The sequence below is a fragment of the Lutra lutra genome, chromosome 8 (assembly GCF_902655055.1).
Source record: "Lutra lutra chromosome 8, mLutLut1.2, whole genome shotgun sequence".
Lineage (NCBI taxonomy): Eukaryota > Metazoa > Chordata > Mammalia > Carnivora > Mustelidae > Lutra > Lutra lutra.
In genome coordinates this window covers 78180521-78197848 of record NC_062285.1, presented here as the reverse complement: position 1 = coordinate 78197848, position 17328 = coordinate 78180521, and the positions used below count along the sequence as shown (strand labels likewise).

The window sequence follows — 17328 nt, the reverse complement described above, 5'->3', positions numbered from 1 at the left end:
ACTATTGGTCTAAAATGAAGCTCTCTAGCTCAAAGAAATGGTTATTTATTAATTTATGGACATGTATTTTTCTACTAAAATGTTGTACATGCCATAAAATATGTACTATTTAACGAGTGAGGCTAATAAACTGAAAAATGCTTCACTACGTTTGAAAATCTTGGTTTAGTACTTTGTGATAGTGATTTGGGTCTAGATGTACTTTAACACTTGGTTTTGATGTCTGTAAGAGACCTCAAAACAATACGTAGATGACATCTGAAACACAGCATAGTTAACTCTACTTACTAAACCATGAGGCTCGTTTTTTAATTTCACCCATAGGTTAAGTTCAATTGAGTATTATGTGACACTAACATTCTGAAAATGTTGCAGTCTTTTACAGTTAGGTTTGGTGTTTTGGGGAGATGCAAGAAGAAGCGGGAGGCCAGATCACGGAGAACCCCGGAGGCCACTGCCATTTCCTCTGAGTGACATGGGACCATTTCAAGGTTTTATGCAGAGAAGCGATAAAATCTGACTGAAGTATGAAAAATGACTTTGTAGTGTGAGAGTAGGAGTAAAGATCCTAATGAGGGGGCTTGTGAAGAAAGCCAGGCAAAAGCTGATAGTGGCTTAGCCACTGGTGACAGCAATCGAGGTGGTTAGCATCTGGATATATTTTAAAGATAGAGTTCCCCATACATGGGATAGAGGGAGGCAGAAATAACTGTTAAAGTTTTAGCTTCAATACTATCCTGCTGGAGGGTTCTCTGATCCATGAGAACTTCATTAGGCCCCATTCCGTGTGCTTCTACAGCACCGTCCCACTTTTCTCTCAGCACTCTCACATGTGTGGCAAGTTCTGGCTTTCCCCATCTCCTTCTGGGCTCTAATCTTTGGCAGTGTAGGAATCATGTCTATCTTATTTAGAGTATATATTTAGTATGTAAATGTTGAGTAAGCTTTTGTTAATGAGTGAATTGAATAAGTAAAATCATTACAACAGAACTCAATTTAACACTGTTGGCCATAAAGATATTGGGAAATTCTTCCTCGGTCTAAGGCTGTACAAAACCTTTTTTTTCAACAGTGGTACATCACCCACCAATTCTCTAAAATAGTTCATCATCACCTATATTTTATTAAGATCTATTGTGGTTAAACAATAGTATCTTCTTTAGCAAATGGTCATAGCTCTTAAAAGACTTTATTAACGGCATTTAGTATTTTTCACAGCCTAATGCATGAAAAATTCCTAAGAACTTAAAGTATGTATGAGAATTGCTATGACTGATTTTATTTTATGTGTCATCCCTGTGCAGAGGCCATGCTAATCTTCTCTGTGTCGTTCCAATTTTAGTATTTGTGCTGCTGAAGCAAGCACTGATTGATTTTATTTTAAATGTGAGATTGGCCAGACCATTAGATACTATTAGATACTAATTGATTGAGTGTAAAAATAACTACAGCTTCAGGGATGGGAGTGGGAAACAATCCTGTCCTGACTGTTGATAATGCAGTTCAAATCTCTATGGAACAGACCCACTGACAATCTGTTGTTAAGTTTTTGTTTAGTTTTGTACAATATATACATATTCTGAGAAAACTTCTTGAAGCAGAGCTTTAGAAGCCTAAATTAAAGAGTAGCGCATGATTCAAAACCCGGTAATGGTATCCATTAATTAACTTAGCTCTTTACATACTCTTTGTGCTTGCTATGTATGAGCCTAAAAAAAGAACTAATACCTTATCACTAAAATAGTTTTTGTCAGAAACCTTGAAGCAAAGAAGATAAGTATCTAAAATAAGCAGAACCCTGAGACACGGGATGTCATATACTCTGTGTCAAAATCCCTTTGCATCACGTGCTTAGAAGTGAATTACAAGTGTACTTAGCCAATGGTGCATATCTCTTAAATTTCTCAGGGTGGTTTTACCATGCTGAGTTTACTGCATCAAAGGACTGGTTTTCAGTTGTGTAGGTACAGACACCAGATTGGCCAAAACACTAAGCACAGATCTTTCTCTTACAAGAAGACTTGCAGTAACTCAAGTTCACAAGACTGTCTATAAAAACGTCCCTATATTGCAAACAAATCACGATCAGAAAGCTGCCTAATAAATAGAGGGTCTGATGGTGTTAGATTACATAAATGTTTAATGGCATTTCTTCATTCATGAAACAAAATTTTCTTGAACATCTGTTATGTGTCAGGTTTCTTCTTCTTTTTTTTAAAGATTTTATTTATTTATTTGACAGAGAGAGGTCACAGGCAGGCAGAGAGAGGAGGAAGCAGGCTCCCCGCTGAGCAGAGCCCGATGTGGGACTCGATCCCAGGACCCCGGGATCATGACCTGAGCGGAAGGCAGAGGCTTTAACCCACTGAGCCACCCAGGCGCCCCCGTCAGGTTTATTCTGAGACACTGAGAATATAGTGGTGAACAAAATAAATGAGGTCCTTTCTCTCTTGGAGCTTATACTTTAGTGAGGGAGACAAACAACATGGATTTTGGTCTTGCTTTTTTATTGATGTGTTGCTAGTACTTATAATACTGGCTTGTACACATTAGGTGCCTGATGATATTTAATTAATGAAGAAATAATGCAATGTAACTATTAAAATAGTTTCAGATAATGATATGGACGAAGAAGAAAATAAAACAGGGTCATGATATGGTAAAGTAAGATTAGTAGGAGAGAGGGTAGCTTGCCTAGATTGGTTGGTATGTAGCAGATTAAATTACTCTTTGGCAACTATTAACCCATTCTTTTCCCCCACCTCCACGGGAGCATCAGTTTTCTACTCCATTGCTGTTGAATTTGACTGTGCAACATGCTTGGCCTCACGGTGGGTAGAATGTACTTCTCTGCCTTCTGATCTTGGGCTTGGCCATGTGACTTGCTTTGGCCCACAAGATGTCAAGAGGTGACACAATCAGAAACTTCCCATGTTTGTGTGTTTGGGTTTTTCCTCTTGCACTTGTGCCACTGATATAAGAAGAACAGGCCCTGGATAGCCCATCTAGATAACCTCTGAGTTTTAGAAACTCTGTTCAAGTGCTTTAGTTTCTTTCACTAAATTAAAAAACTTTGATTCGTGAATGTCTATGCTATTTTGCTATTTTTATTAATCTGTTGACTGCTAATGTCAGGGTCCTAAATATAAAAGAAATATGAATGAACAAGTTGCATTTTGGTGGGAGAGTTGAAAGGAAGGAGTTTTTACTAACTATGAAAGTACACAATAAAAACAGGTAGATGTAAAACTTCTTCTTTTTTTTTTATTAACAGGATTTTTTAGTAATTTAACCACTAAAATCAACTAAGAGCAGAAGGAAAGCATGTTTGTTTAGTCCAGTGGCTAAGCTCCACCCCAGACAAGATATTTTCATTTTCAACACATGATACATAAGAAAAGGAAAATGTGAACCACAGGAATGGAATAAATATTGAGGACAAAAGCAAAGTGTTGAATATATTATAGTCACACTAAATCTTAAATGAATAAGCACTCTAAACTATAAAGGAAAAACTAAGCAACAAAGTTATTTTATATGCCAAATGTCCCCACAGATGAATAAAAAGCAGACATTAAAATTCTTGTAAAATGGCAAAGAAATTATGATTAATATGTTCCTGGTTACAAGGTAATGATCACATTATACATGCAAAAAATATGAAAATATGAAAAATCTTGGTGACAAGAGCAGTGGGATCATTTAATGAATTAATCCCAATGTGCACTGAATGTTGGATATAGGATTTATCTGAAAATATTGTACTTCAACTCAAATGTTCAGAAAATTATCTACAGTGGACAACATTATCTGGAAAAGACTTGAATGGATTGGAGGAATCTAACTTTGAAACTTACTAGCATAATAATGTTCTGACTGGCAGCCAGATTTTGAGCAGCCATAATTTTCTACAGTCCAGAATCTCAGAGAAAGATAGAAGTAAAAGGGACCAGGGAAAATAGACACAACAAAACCTATATCCTTATTACATAGTTAGGAATTAAAGACTCTCCTTTTTCAGACTTAGAATATACATGACTTAATTTGATAAAAAAGTACTTTGCTGTCTAGTTTCTTATTATTTCTTCAATTTTACACTTAGAATTGAAAAAAATAGCAGAGGTCATGGATAACAGGAGAAAATGGAGAAGATGTAGAAGAAAAAGATCCACTGATAAGAGCATGAGAACAAAGATGTTTCCGAAGACACAACAGACAACTGAAATTTAATGTAGGTGAATTCAGTAAAGAGAAAAGTTAGTCAAGTTCTTTCTACTTTGGGAATCTTTGTGGCCATCACTCTACGAAAACAAGTACTATACTTATGTATAGTATACTTATAGTACGATGTTCCTAAATTACCAAAGGTAAAATTGTCAGTTAGCTTAAGAACAACCACTTAATCACCAAAACTTAAAAAAAAAAAATCTACTTATACATACCTTCTAAAACTATCTATTTTTAGCATAAGTACATGGAACAAAAACCTTATCTATTCAAATACTGCATATCCTCAGCACAGTGTCACATCATCTGGGCCTAACTGTAGAAACCTCAGATTATTTGAGAAAGTATGAAACTGTGGTGGCCAAGTGGCAAACCTTCTACGACATGTCTGATGAACCTGGCGACTGCTAAAGTCCGGTTTTAGTAAGAATGAAACCCATGTAGTTTGACTTCAAAGGATCAGATTTAGAATTAGCCATGAGACTAAAAAGCTGGAAAAATATTTCTACAGTAACCATAGCAACTTGGAAAAAATTCCCAAAATATGTAGTGGCCATTTGTAATGCTCCCTGATTTTTGATACCCTTCCTGTGTTTGGTGAATTTCTAGCCTTATGAGGTATGACTCCCTTAGGTAAAACCCAGACAGCACAGTTATCTATCCTGCTCTATTCCCAGGGCTCTGCTAATCAGAGTCAACCGTGATGGACTTTGATTCAGCAGAAAGAGAGGAAGGAAGCTCTGTATAGCATCCATTTTGCTCACAAGGATGAGACACATTCAACTGTTGGCTACTGCAATGGTTGCATTAAGCAACAGGCTCTTAGAGTGCTTGATGGGAATGTCACAGCAAAGGGGGACTTATTTTTGAGCAAGTTTTGTGGTATAGTTTTGGTATTGTTTCTAGAAGCTTAACTTTGCCCCTGGTTCTCCAGCTCTCAACACTTTGGTCAACTACTCAATTTCCTTTTAATGAACTTTTTTTACTGCTTAACTAGCCAGAGACAGTTTCTACTGTTTAAGAGGAAAGCCCTGGTTGATACTAAATGACTCCTAAGTGAAGGCATTTTAGCCTCAGGAAAATCAGAAACATCTATGGTTAGTTCTGGCTCTATAAGGGCTCTAAAATTCCAGCCGGTTTCTGAAAGAGGAAAAAAAAAAAAAAAGTCAAATCAAGTCTGGAAGCCTGCAGTAGCAAAGTAACAAAGTTTTAACTACAGTCACTTGAAATGAAGGGACTAATGAAGGCAAGACTTGGAAGATCCAGTGGCTACTAACATGGAACAACAATATAAAGAGCATGAAGAAGATACGATTCTTGACTTGCACAGCACAGCTTTTTAAAAAGATAACAAAGTGTTCACAATTCCAAATTCTCAGTTCAAGGCAAAAATCACAGCCAAGAGCTATTCCCTAATGTTCCCAGGGAGGGGAAAGGCAGCATCAGCGAACAATACTGTCTACCTTTTACAGACCAGGAGTGTTCCTGGGTCTCACTGTTTTCAGTGTAGACAGTGGGATGCTCAGGTGGCCGACCTCAGGTAGATAAATTTAGATCCAAGAGGCAGGAGGAGGAGGTTACTGTTCTTGTTAGGAGAGTTAAGTTGTAACCAGAATGCTCTGGCCTGCTCTGACCATCAGTTTTGGCTACTGGATCACATGATCTACCAGATAGGCATCCAAAAAAATCCCAACTTAATAAAATTATAATATATCTGGGTTTAATGCAGAGGGGCCTGACTTGAGCCACTACAACAAAAATTTGTAATGTCTATTCCAATTTCTAGTCCCAAGTCACTTTGCAGATGCAGAGCTCCAAGTTCCTGAAGACATGAATCGTAATGACATGACAGGTGTAAACTGTAAACTCTCAGCTTGGCCTTTTGCATCAACATAACTGCACCGCAGAAGGGAAAGACCAGGTCTTTGGGGGCACTGTTGTACAACAGCTCTGAACTAACTCTAAAAGACGGGGGACCCAGAACACCACTATGGACTAGTGGTCACAAAGGGTGATTGTGGGAATCAAACAACCAGTGGGAGGAATTTTAACATGAATGTGTCCCCCATCCAGCCCAGTGGAACCTTAAATACACGGAGTATGGAGCTGGCACTGGGGAAGGAGAGGAGTTGGTGAGAGGCTTCATCAGAGAGCCGTCTCATACGCAGCCACTCCCGCAGACGCACATTCTTCCCTAGCGCTCAGCGCCAGGTACGTGGCTATTCATCTGCACCTGGACTTTTTCCTCCTTCCCTAATAGAGAGAGAACACCTGCAACAGCTGTGTTCATACAGCAATAAATCATTTCCTCTTAGGGTTATACAAATTACTTGGCTCTGAACCACAGTACATTTCACAAAGACCTGTACTGTCTCAACAAAACGCAGGACAACTACAATGCTGACATTACATCTCCAGGACCTGGAAAGCAGGAATTGACCAGTATTCAAGCTCCTTTGTGCAGACACGTAACACACAGCTCTAAGTCCAACACGCGTGGAGTGAGGGGCGGGGGGGAGTTTCATCATTATGAAAACAGTAGAGCTGCACTGTGGTGAAGTTTCTGAGGGCCCCGTGATCTTGGGCACATCAGGATAACCTCTACAAAGGTAGATGACTGACTGTACCTCCTGCCACTAAGAAAGAAGCACGGCGGTATGTGGGTCTTTTTGTGAAAATAATATATATCCCACTGGGAATTTTGCTTTGTGATCTACTTATGCAGTAACCTGAAATATGCTGAGTGAGCACAAAAGGACAGAGGAGCCTTCCTAGTTAATCGCGGCTACAGAACATCGACCTGGCCTTTGTGACCAACAGATTCAATGGATTTAGAACTGTCAGTATTTTATCACAGTACTAGATGGAGCCTGGGGCAAATTCTGATGGCGGAATCCCAGCAGAGATCGCTAAGGTTTTGGACAAAGTCAACAGGCGGGAAACGTGTCCCTTTGAAAGGGCGTATTAAGTTCATTACCAAGTGCTATTAGAATCTGTGCATCAGACTGGAAACAATAAATGTGACCTGATCTGCCCTAAGTCAACTTGGTTTAGCTGATTCACTGAACTGTTAAATCAGGCATGCTCAGGAGTAGGCCATACGAAGTGACTGTGACATACATGGAATGAGACTTGAGAAAGAAAAAGCAGAAGTTCCACGATCAGAATCACTTACTCTCAGCTACACCCGCCTTGTGGTAGGTTGCTACAAGAGACTCTGGGCCATTCCCTTTATGAACACATTTTATTTTTATAAGGGACAGCTGAAGTATTTTGTTATTATTTTACTTAATGTTACTGTTAATATGGGTAAGTATGGAAGAACGGTATATTTTAAAGGTTAGGTTTAAGTACTGACAAAAGGTATAAGCTGATAGTGAATAACCAAGCAATAAACGATAGTATACATTTGCCATATTTTCTTATTTTGGCATTTTGAGAAAACCCTTAACCTATCAGGGGATATTCTATCCTTGTAAGTCTGGTCACTGCGAGGTAGAATGCCCAAAGAGTATTTCTTAGCTTCTTTTTTGTACCCAGCATACAGGCACTGTGATCAAAGGCCTACCGATCAGGGTTACTCCCATGAGATTTCAAGAAGAAATAAACAACCTGATGAATGAAACTCTGTAAGGGACCCTCTTAACTGGTGAGAGTTGGAGGGAGAGACTTTCGTTTTGGGGGCCAAAAGCTAGAGGCTGTGAGATGCAGCGGTGTTAAGTGGGGGAGGGAAAGCAATGAGTTGGAAGGGGGTATATGGTGGGTCAGCAGCATCTATGGGATCTCCTCATTAGGTCAGTTCTGTGTCATGGCTTTGGGCTTTCCTTTTGAAAGCTGAGCTTACAAGCCTGCTTCTCCCATCCCAATAACCTCTTAATAAATAAACTCCTTTTATGCCTACTCAGTTAGAGTCAACCTCTGTTGTACAAAATTAGGAATTCAATCTGAAGTTAAAAAATACACAGTTTTCAAATAGACCAACAACCTGTCTGTCACATATTTATAGGATCTTAATTAGGTTAATCTTAAACTCTCTGCTAAAGGGATGCAATGATAAAAATTAGTTCTTAAGAGGGTAAATTCATGTGAATGTTGCAGCTTTATGTATAAAACTAAGAATTATGGAATCTCATGCATGGAAACTTAGCTGAACCAATCAATAATGAGGAGAATGAATGAAAAACTTCTAGGAAAAGAAAATAGGATAATAAATAGCTTTAAAAGGAGAAATAAGATGAAGAGATATACAATGGTACATCAATCCCACAGAAAGAAAAGTAAAATTATGTCTTGTCTATCCATTTAATAATCTTATTTTAAAAAATAAGAAAAATTGTCTGACAATTTACTCAAAGACTAAGTCAGACATGTGATTCACCCATAATCTAATGGATTTCATTCAAAAATAATGTGATGATAATAAATGATGTATCTGTTTCCTCTCTGTTACAGACTCGAGTTCACATGTATTAAATAATTGGACTTCCTTTAAAGAGTGAGCACAAAGCTTCCAAAGCAAGACAGGAGCACAGAGAGGTCATGTCAGTGCATATGAATCAGCAATGAACAGAATGTCAAGGAGGTTTTCTCTGTTTTCATATGAGAAGAAAAATACCGCATCTCTTAGAAAATGATTTTTTCATGCTGTTTCCAAGGCACTATTAGTTACAAACCAAATTGTTATTTTTGCTATTTTTTCAAAGGAAAGAACTGATGGCAGAGGAGATACATATGATGGAAAACAACTATATAATAAATCAAGTACTTTAAATGTAACAACTACCAAGTGTCTTTTAGTAATAATATAATTTCCTTTGTACTGAAAGAGATTTTGATAAAGAAAGGAAGAAAACAGTCATTTTAGAAGTTTCAGTTAAAAAGCAGCACATCTTTGGGGCGCCTGGGTGGCTCAGTGGGTTAAGCCGCTGCCTTCGGCTCAGGTCATGATCCCAGGTCCTGGGATCGAGCCCCACATCGGGCTTTCTGCTCAGCAGGGAGCCTGCTTCCTCCTCTCTCTCTGCCTGCCTCTCTGCTTACTTGTGATTTCTCTCTGTCAAATAAATAAATAAAATCTTTAAAAAAAAAAAAAAGCAGCACATCTTTTAACAATTTATACATCTGAAAAATAAGTCAAAGAATGGGAAGCAACAGATATTCATAAATATGCAGGATAATATAAAGAACATTAACCTATTATGGAGTAAATCTACACAACCCTATAATTTCCATGGTCCAACTGTTTAAAGTATACAGAGAAAGTCATTATATTTGTAAATGTTTCATAAGATGCTCTTGTAGTAATATTAGTACAAGGCCTGGATGGTCATTGTTCAATCCTTGTATCTTTCTTGTAAATGACAGTATTTTCTTCTCTCTACCTAGCAAGATAGAATTAAGAATTGAGAGCCACTAAGAAGTATCAGAGAAGTAAATACAAGGATTATACAGCTTAGCTCCATACTGAAATAGAATCAAATGAAATTAAAAGAAAATATTATCCGTGCCAACATAACTTCAAAATTTAACAAAACCGGTTTTCAAAAAGCTTATGTTGGGATCATGACTCAGTTTTCTTAATTTGCTAAATAAAAAACTTGTTTGCAATAATGACTTGTATATTTGGATCTATTTTAAAGGACTGAAATAACTCTGACACGTTACTTTCGTTTCATATTTTAATTCCTAGAGGAAGTATAATTTTAAGGGAGTTTGGCATTAGCCTGTATGTGAGTAGAAATGTGTACTAATTCCAAGAATATACCCATAAGGACTTTAATGAGAACTAAAAAGAATAGGCTAAGGGTTTTAGTTTTAAACACAGCGTTAACATAAACTTTAAATACAGTTAACACTCTGTTTAAAACCAAAAAGATAGGGCTGCCTGGGTGGCTCAGTGGGTTAAGCCTCTGCCTTCAGCTCAGGTCATGATCTCAGGGTCCTGGGATCGAGTCCCACATCAGGCTCTCTGCTAGGCAGGGAGCCTGCTTCCCCCCCCCCACTTGTGATCTCTCTCAGTCAAATAAATAAAATATTAAAAAAAAAAACAAAAAGATAAAAGATAGAGATAATACTACCTAGAATAGTAGTTAGAGTGGTTTTCAAAAAGGCAAGACAAACTTATTGTTACCTTATCACTGCTATTATATAAGCTGGTGGTGGTTTTAACTTCATAGCCCAATTCATGCATGCTTAAAACCTCATTTTAAGACTTTGTCAATCTTTTATCACCACCTAATATTTCCTAATAAAATCAGGAAAACACAAGTCCGGTATTTTACGTAAATCTAAACCTTAAAACCCTGTAGGAATGAAATAATATTTAAAATAATCTAAACCAGTAGTCTTTGCAAGGGTACTCAAAAGCTCATGACATGGGGTGCTGGGTGGCTCAGTTGGTTAAGCCTCTGCCTTAGGTTCGGGTCAGGGTCCCAGAGTTCTGGGATCGAGCCCCACGCTGGGCTCTCTGATGAGCGGGGAGCCTGCTTCCCCCTCTCCGCCTGCCTCTCTGTCTACTTGTGATCTCTGTCAAATAAATAAATAAATAAAATATTTTTTTTAAAAAGTTCATGACAGGTGAAAAATCTACTTAAAAATCAAAAAGAATTTACTTAAGTTATAAATCGTATGCAATACATGATTGCAATTTCCTAAGTGAGGTGTGTGTGTCTGCATACTCTCCAGGCTTTTCTGCTTTTCTTCCTAATTTGTCTGGATGGAGCTGATTCCTCTAATTTATCTAGATAAAGCCTGTACAAGTAGAAAGATGTATTAAAAGCCTGCTAATGGAGAAACTGACAATCCTAGAACAGTGTCTGAAAAATAACGTGTAAAGCAAATATCTAACCAGACTTCAGTACTGTTACTGGGGAATCTCCCTACATGGTTTGCAGTCAGACAGAACCAAACTAAAAATCTTAATTCTTTTTTCTACTGATCTTGGGCAGTTATCAAATATAACTCTCAATTCTCCTTGTCCGTAAAGTGCAGATATTATTTAGGCTTGTTTTGACGATTATGTGAAACAGTGTAAATAAAGCAGCTACCGTGGTATTTTGGACGAACTTGGCACTCATTAATGGTTGTTGTTTTGTATTGTTTTCTGATATAGAACATTTCCTGTCAACAACCTAGATTCCACCCAAGTTGAACATTTTTACGTATTCTTTTAATAGTAAGATCATATTAAGATCACCTTTTCTGGGGGCACCTGGGTGCCTCAGTGGGTTAAAGCCTCTGCCTTGGGCTCAGGTCATGGTCCCAGGGTCCTGGGATTGAACCCCATATTGGGCTCTCTGCTCAGCGGGGAGCCTGCTTCCTCCTCTCTCTCTGCCTGCCACTCTGCCTACTTGTGATCTCTGTCTGTCAAAAAAATAAAATCTTAAAAAAAAAAAAAAAAGATCACCTTTTCTGGGTTTCTACATTATTGAATTCCCACAGTAACTTTTTCTTCAGTTGAACAACCTCAGATCTTTCGAACTCCTTCTCCTAGGTTATATCCTCAATAGCTCACTCTAAGAACCCTGATTTCCATGAAAATACCAATATTTTTTTTCCTAAATACGGAACATAAAACTGGGCACAGTTCTACAGTGAAAACACCGTAAGAGAAGAAGATAGTAGTAGAATGTGAGCTCCTGTTTTCAGGATCTTTTCTCTATTATTGTGTATCTCATGCCCCTTCCAGTTCTCTTAGCTGTGTCGGGGCTGTACCTCTTCACTGGTCCTAACTACTACGGGCTTTGATAATCCTCTTCGGATACTGGCTTTCCCCCAGGCAGCACAATGAAACTGCCAGTATAAAGGAAGTTGACAAGGCTAGTTGGTGTGATGCACAGGAAAGAGTACAGGATGAAGAATAGGAAAATTCAAGTCTTGACTATACTATTTACTAGAAGAAACTTTGGAAGAGTCAACATCTCTACGAACTCTTTAATTTTCTGGTTTGTAAAAGCAGCATAAGAACTATGCAGTTGATTATAAGAATCAAAGAGTATACGTAAAAACCTTTATAAATTTTAGTTGCTAAATGAATATTCTATTATTATTATTATTGATACAAAGGTGTAAGCTCTCATTATCTCATTTATCTGAGCACAGTCCTGTGCACAGTGCTCAGACTATGAAAGATGTTCAACATTTCTTTGGAGAATGGAAAAAACACTTAGACAAACTTCACAGTACACAACCTAGGACAGAATAGCAAGGGCACACTCAGAAGTGTGCTGTGTAGATAATGGGATCGATCAAGATGTTGGCCATTGGGAATACCCCTTTGCCCCTCATTTCTTTCTAAATAGTTAATAGTTGTGGCTGGAGCAGCACAGTGAGGGCAACTGGAGATCCTTCATAAATAGTACAGGAATGACTAAATGCTTTTTAAGTTCTAAGATTGGCTGAAGGGTAAATCAACATAAAATGTCCATCCCCACTGCCCCCAATAATCTGAGCTTAATGAAACAAGACATTCTAGAATTGCAACCAAAAGGTATACCAAGAATTTAGAAATGGACTTTTTAATAAAAATCTTTATAAAATTAGCTTATTGCTATAAGGGATTAAATCCTTTGGTTTCTCACATACTATTATCCATCTTTTTTTTTTTTTTTAACCATATAGCCTAGTCCATATTTTAGTTTCCATCCAGCCAAAATAAAGAAAAACCCATCCTTGATCATCCTAGTCTTAAACGATCTTCTGGATTTCTATTGCAATTATGTCAGCATAATGCTTTTGACCTTTATCCAAGCACTCCATATATTATGGTGTTTACTATTGCTTTAAGCTATTATTTTGTCTTTACATAGTTACTTAATATGTCTTTATACTTTCCTTCCAAAATAAGACTTTTAGCTTTTTAAAAAACTTGTTGCTTCTGGTCCTCCACCGCTATTTGATAGGATAGATACCACAAAGTGCCATACAGCTAGCAAAACAGAAACATGGGTCCCCGTTACCCTCTTGTTCTTAGGTTTTTAACCTGAAATTTTCATTTCTGACCTATTCACAAATTCTTGTCCCTATTCTTTATTGCTGCATCTTGCCCACAGAGCTAGACTGCTGGTTAATAGCTCAGACTTCGGAGCCAGACTATCACTTTCTAGTTTTATGACTTGTGATCATGAAATATTCTTGAGAGTAATGTGCGTGCATACACGCGCGCGCGCGCACACACACACACACACACACATACACACACAATCCTTAGACTAGTGCCTGGAATCATCATTTCAATTTCGAGGTCTTTGAAATTAGTGCTTCCTCTAGGTCTGACCTCTGGTTTTCCTTCTGGGCCAGTTGCTCATCATTTATATTATGAGGTATCTAGCCATTCTGAGTAAAAGCTTCAGTTGGTATGACCCATCTCAAAAATGATACCTAACTTACAGACCTTCAATGATAGTATAGCCATCAAATGTGTCAATTCTGAACTGCCATAATCTATGACTCAAAACTGACACTTTGATTTTGCTGATCTGTCCTTGATTTAAATCAATTCTTACCACCATCTAAGTTTTAGGAACTTTAATATAGCGCACCGATGGAGAAAAGTCATCTGAATATTTAAGAAAAAGTTAAAACCTTTCAGTGAAGAATAAAGCAAATTGTCATTGTGATCATTTAAGAAGTGATTGAGTAATTATTTAAATGAATACTTTAAATTACTACACAGATAAACATTTATAGACACTAAATGACCCCAACACAAGTATTTACACTTACTGTATTTTGATTTAGAAATTTTTTCTTTAAACAGAATGCTATCCCCCAACAGCTGAGGGTCACATTAATTACTGTACCTAATTAGTTCTTATGTGTACATACATAAATTGTCATTTTAATTCTAAGTTGGAACATATGTTATTTCCTGAAAGATATACAATGGGCTTTGATGTAAGCATTAAGCTGTATCTATAATATCTTTTCAATTACCCCACTGCTGAATGGAAATGATCAATAGTCATCTGCCCCACCAGAAACCACGGTTGTTCATGTGTCAACAAATTTTTTCAAGGTTATGCTTATGCAACTGACTATGGAAAAATAAGGAAGAGGATCAAGAAGACTGTTAAAATATAAAGTGGAGAATGGCAATAAATTTTATTTTAAGGTATACTGTATGAAATAAGTTTTCAAAGATTCTAAGATGTAAAAAAAGTAAATAATTTTTTTAGAGCACATCTATATAAGCTAAAACACCTTTTAAAACCGATTCACCTCATTGGTTTCACTAATCCCTTCTGAATTAAGTTTTTTATTCTTTAAATTTAGAGAGGACAAATTTATGACCCAGTGAAATATCAATTGGCAAAATGATTTGCTCTGGCTATTTCCAAATCTAAATGTCTTTCTATGTATTTGTTATTGTACAATTTGAAATGGATGAAATTTTAAAAATTTGATAGGTAAATTTTTTTTGTGGGTTAACCTGAAATACAGGTAGTATGGAGTAGGTTTAATTCCCTTTGGCATCAAAAAATGAATGAATGGACAAGTACATGTGAGGGGTTATTGATTTTAATATGCCTTGGTCAGATAAAAGCATTTTCTTTTATGAGACCTAAACCAAAAGTTATAAGGGCAGATGCTTCTTGCCTAGGCAATATACAGCCTGCCCCAGAATGAGTATGAGTGAGTTAATTAGGCTAATTAATTAGAATGAAAATGAGGGAGAAGGCTGGGGAATGCCGGAAAGTGTCATTTTCCATACTAATGCACAAATAATGTATAAAAGAACTAGTATGATGCAACTTATTTATGCCAAGAATTCAAAACCCCTCACAAGATTTATCAGTTGTCAGGGAAAATGTTAAAAATAGTGCTGATAGATTTTAGAGCTATAGAGACATCGGAGATCAGATGGTGCAACTTCCATATTATTAAGAGGAGAAAAGTAAGGCACCATAAGATATTAAATAACTGTCTTGAAATCATGTTTAATTCAAATAACTGTAGAACTGATCACAAAGTTCATTTTGGCCAAATACTACCTTTTCATAATTAGTTTGAGATGCAAATACTCAAGAATATGTAGCAAAACTGGACTGAAAGAGTCCTTTTAAAATTAAGAAATTCTGACAATGCCTTGACCACAAAAACTTTGAAGTGAAGATAACTGCTCCTTAGTTTTCTCTAAAGATCTAAATTAAAAGGATCCTCTAAAGTGAAGATTATTTTCCTGGAGGTGATTTAGAAAACACAGGCCATAATTCTGGTTCTTAAGAGGAAAAAATAATAATCTTTTATTACATTTGGACAAGATTTTATTTTTTAGGAATCACTGTTTGGCTGTGAGTAGTTGTTGCTTGCTGAATATTATTCACACTTCCTCCCTCATAGCAAGCTCATGTGTAACAGTCTTAACTTGTGGGATGGGTTGGAACACTCCATTCTAGTCCAAGGTCCATAGGTCATTATAAACCACAAATTCCTCCTCCCTAGGGAAGTGTCAAGGGATGTGGTATTTCCTGTATCATTTTTCTATAATCTCCTTTAGTCTAAAATACAGTTTATGCCACTCATCACCAGATTTAATATATTATAATAATACCTTACCTGGTAATTAATACTGACAGAAAAATCTTTCCCAGATTGGCACCTATGGAATTTCAACTGTCTAGTTACAATGAGGCATAATGAAAGAAGGCCTGATAGGAAGAAATTTTCCCCACGAGATGATTTTGATGGTCTAGAACAGGAGTTGATAAGCTTTTCCCTAAAAGGGTCAGATAATAAATATTTTGCATTATATGGTCCTGATAGAATCTCAAACTGGCCTGCTGCTGCATCACGAAACCAGCTAAAAAATTATACATAAGTGAATGGGTATGGCTGCATGTTTCAATAAAACTTTATTTACAAAAACAAGTAGCAAACCAGATCTGAACCACGGGTTACAGTTTGCCACCTCTTACACAGAACTGATAATGATTCAAGAGAGTTTGGACCAAAATTTAAATTTTAATAAAATACAGTTATGGCGTTCCCAGTGAAAATCACTACACTTGAAGATACCTAGTTGACCTGCCTTTTTCCTCAGACAAATTAAATATATTTTAAAATCTTTTCAGCTTTTCCTATTTACCTCTTCTTTGGATTGTACAAATTATAACGAAGATTTCTAGAGATATTAAAAAATTAGATAATTTCGGGGGCACCTGGGTGGCTCAGTTGGTTAAAGCATCTGACTCTTGATTTCAGCTCAGGTCATGATCTCAGGGTGGTGAGATGGAGACCCAGATGGGGCTCCACGCTCAGAAGGGAGCATGCTTGAGATCCTCTCACTCCTTCTGCCCCTCCCTGTGCACGTGTACATGTGTGCACTCACTCTTTCAAATAAATAAATAAATCTTTAAATAAAACAGACAACTTTTATCAACTAAGGGAACATTTGTAAGAGTTTGAAGCTACAAAACAGCAGCTTTTCAATTCTATGCTAACTATGATTGCAATATAATAATTATTTTTTCTGGACTTAACAAGATAGATTTTACAGGATTAAAAAAAATCTTTACTACTTAGAATACCTAAAAGAAAGTCATTTTTATCACTGGACAGATCCATTATTAATCTGAATTATTTTCCTGGTTGATCATTTAAAAAGCTCTCCTTGTTTGCATATTTTGATTCCATACTAATTTTTGGTTATTATTATGAATTGGACTAAAAATATAAGTACTATGTATCCAACTTAGTAAATAATTTAGTATGCAATTTCAGTGTAAATTATAATTCACTTAATTAGTGCATGTATAGGTAGCCCCTTTGTCCTATCAAAGATATTTAGACCAGATGAATGGTATTTATAAAGTTTGATGATATCTCTATTGATTTAAGGAAAACTGATAAATGGCATTTAAAAATAAAACATTTTCTCATTATAATTCTAATTCTTGTGTAATTTTAATTCTAATTCTTGGTATAATTGTAATACCTAAAAGGACTGGCTAACTGATTAAAAACTTGTTGACTTCAGACACACAGAAAAAGCAACAATATCCGCTATGGTTATATGTGATCCTCCTACATCTTATACTGCAGGACAAGTTATTTGAAAAGTTAAGCATTTGGATTTTTCATTCTGTGTTTCACTATCTTTTAAAA

The 17328-nt window shown here is 36.7% G+C and overlaps 1 protein-coding gene and 1 non-coding gene across 7 annotated transcripts in view; both read right to left on the bottom strand.

Annotated features, from left to right (window-relative positions):
• CCDC91 (coiled-coil domain containing 91) overlaps window positions 1-17328 on the bottom strand; it is a 377326-nt gene that overhangs the window by 73636 nt on the left and 286362 nt on the right. The window lies entirely within an intron of this gene.
• Window positions 1260-1366, bottom strand: LOC125108074 (U6 spliceosomal RNA). Its single transcript, XR_007129763.1, has one exon. It is a non-coding gene; the product is annotated as a U6 spliceosomal RNA (small nuclear RNA).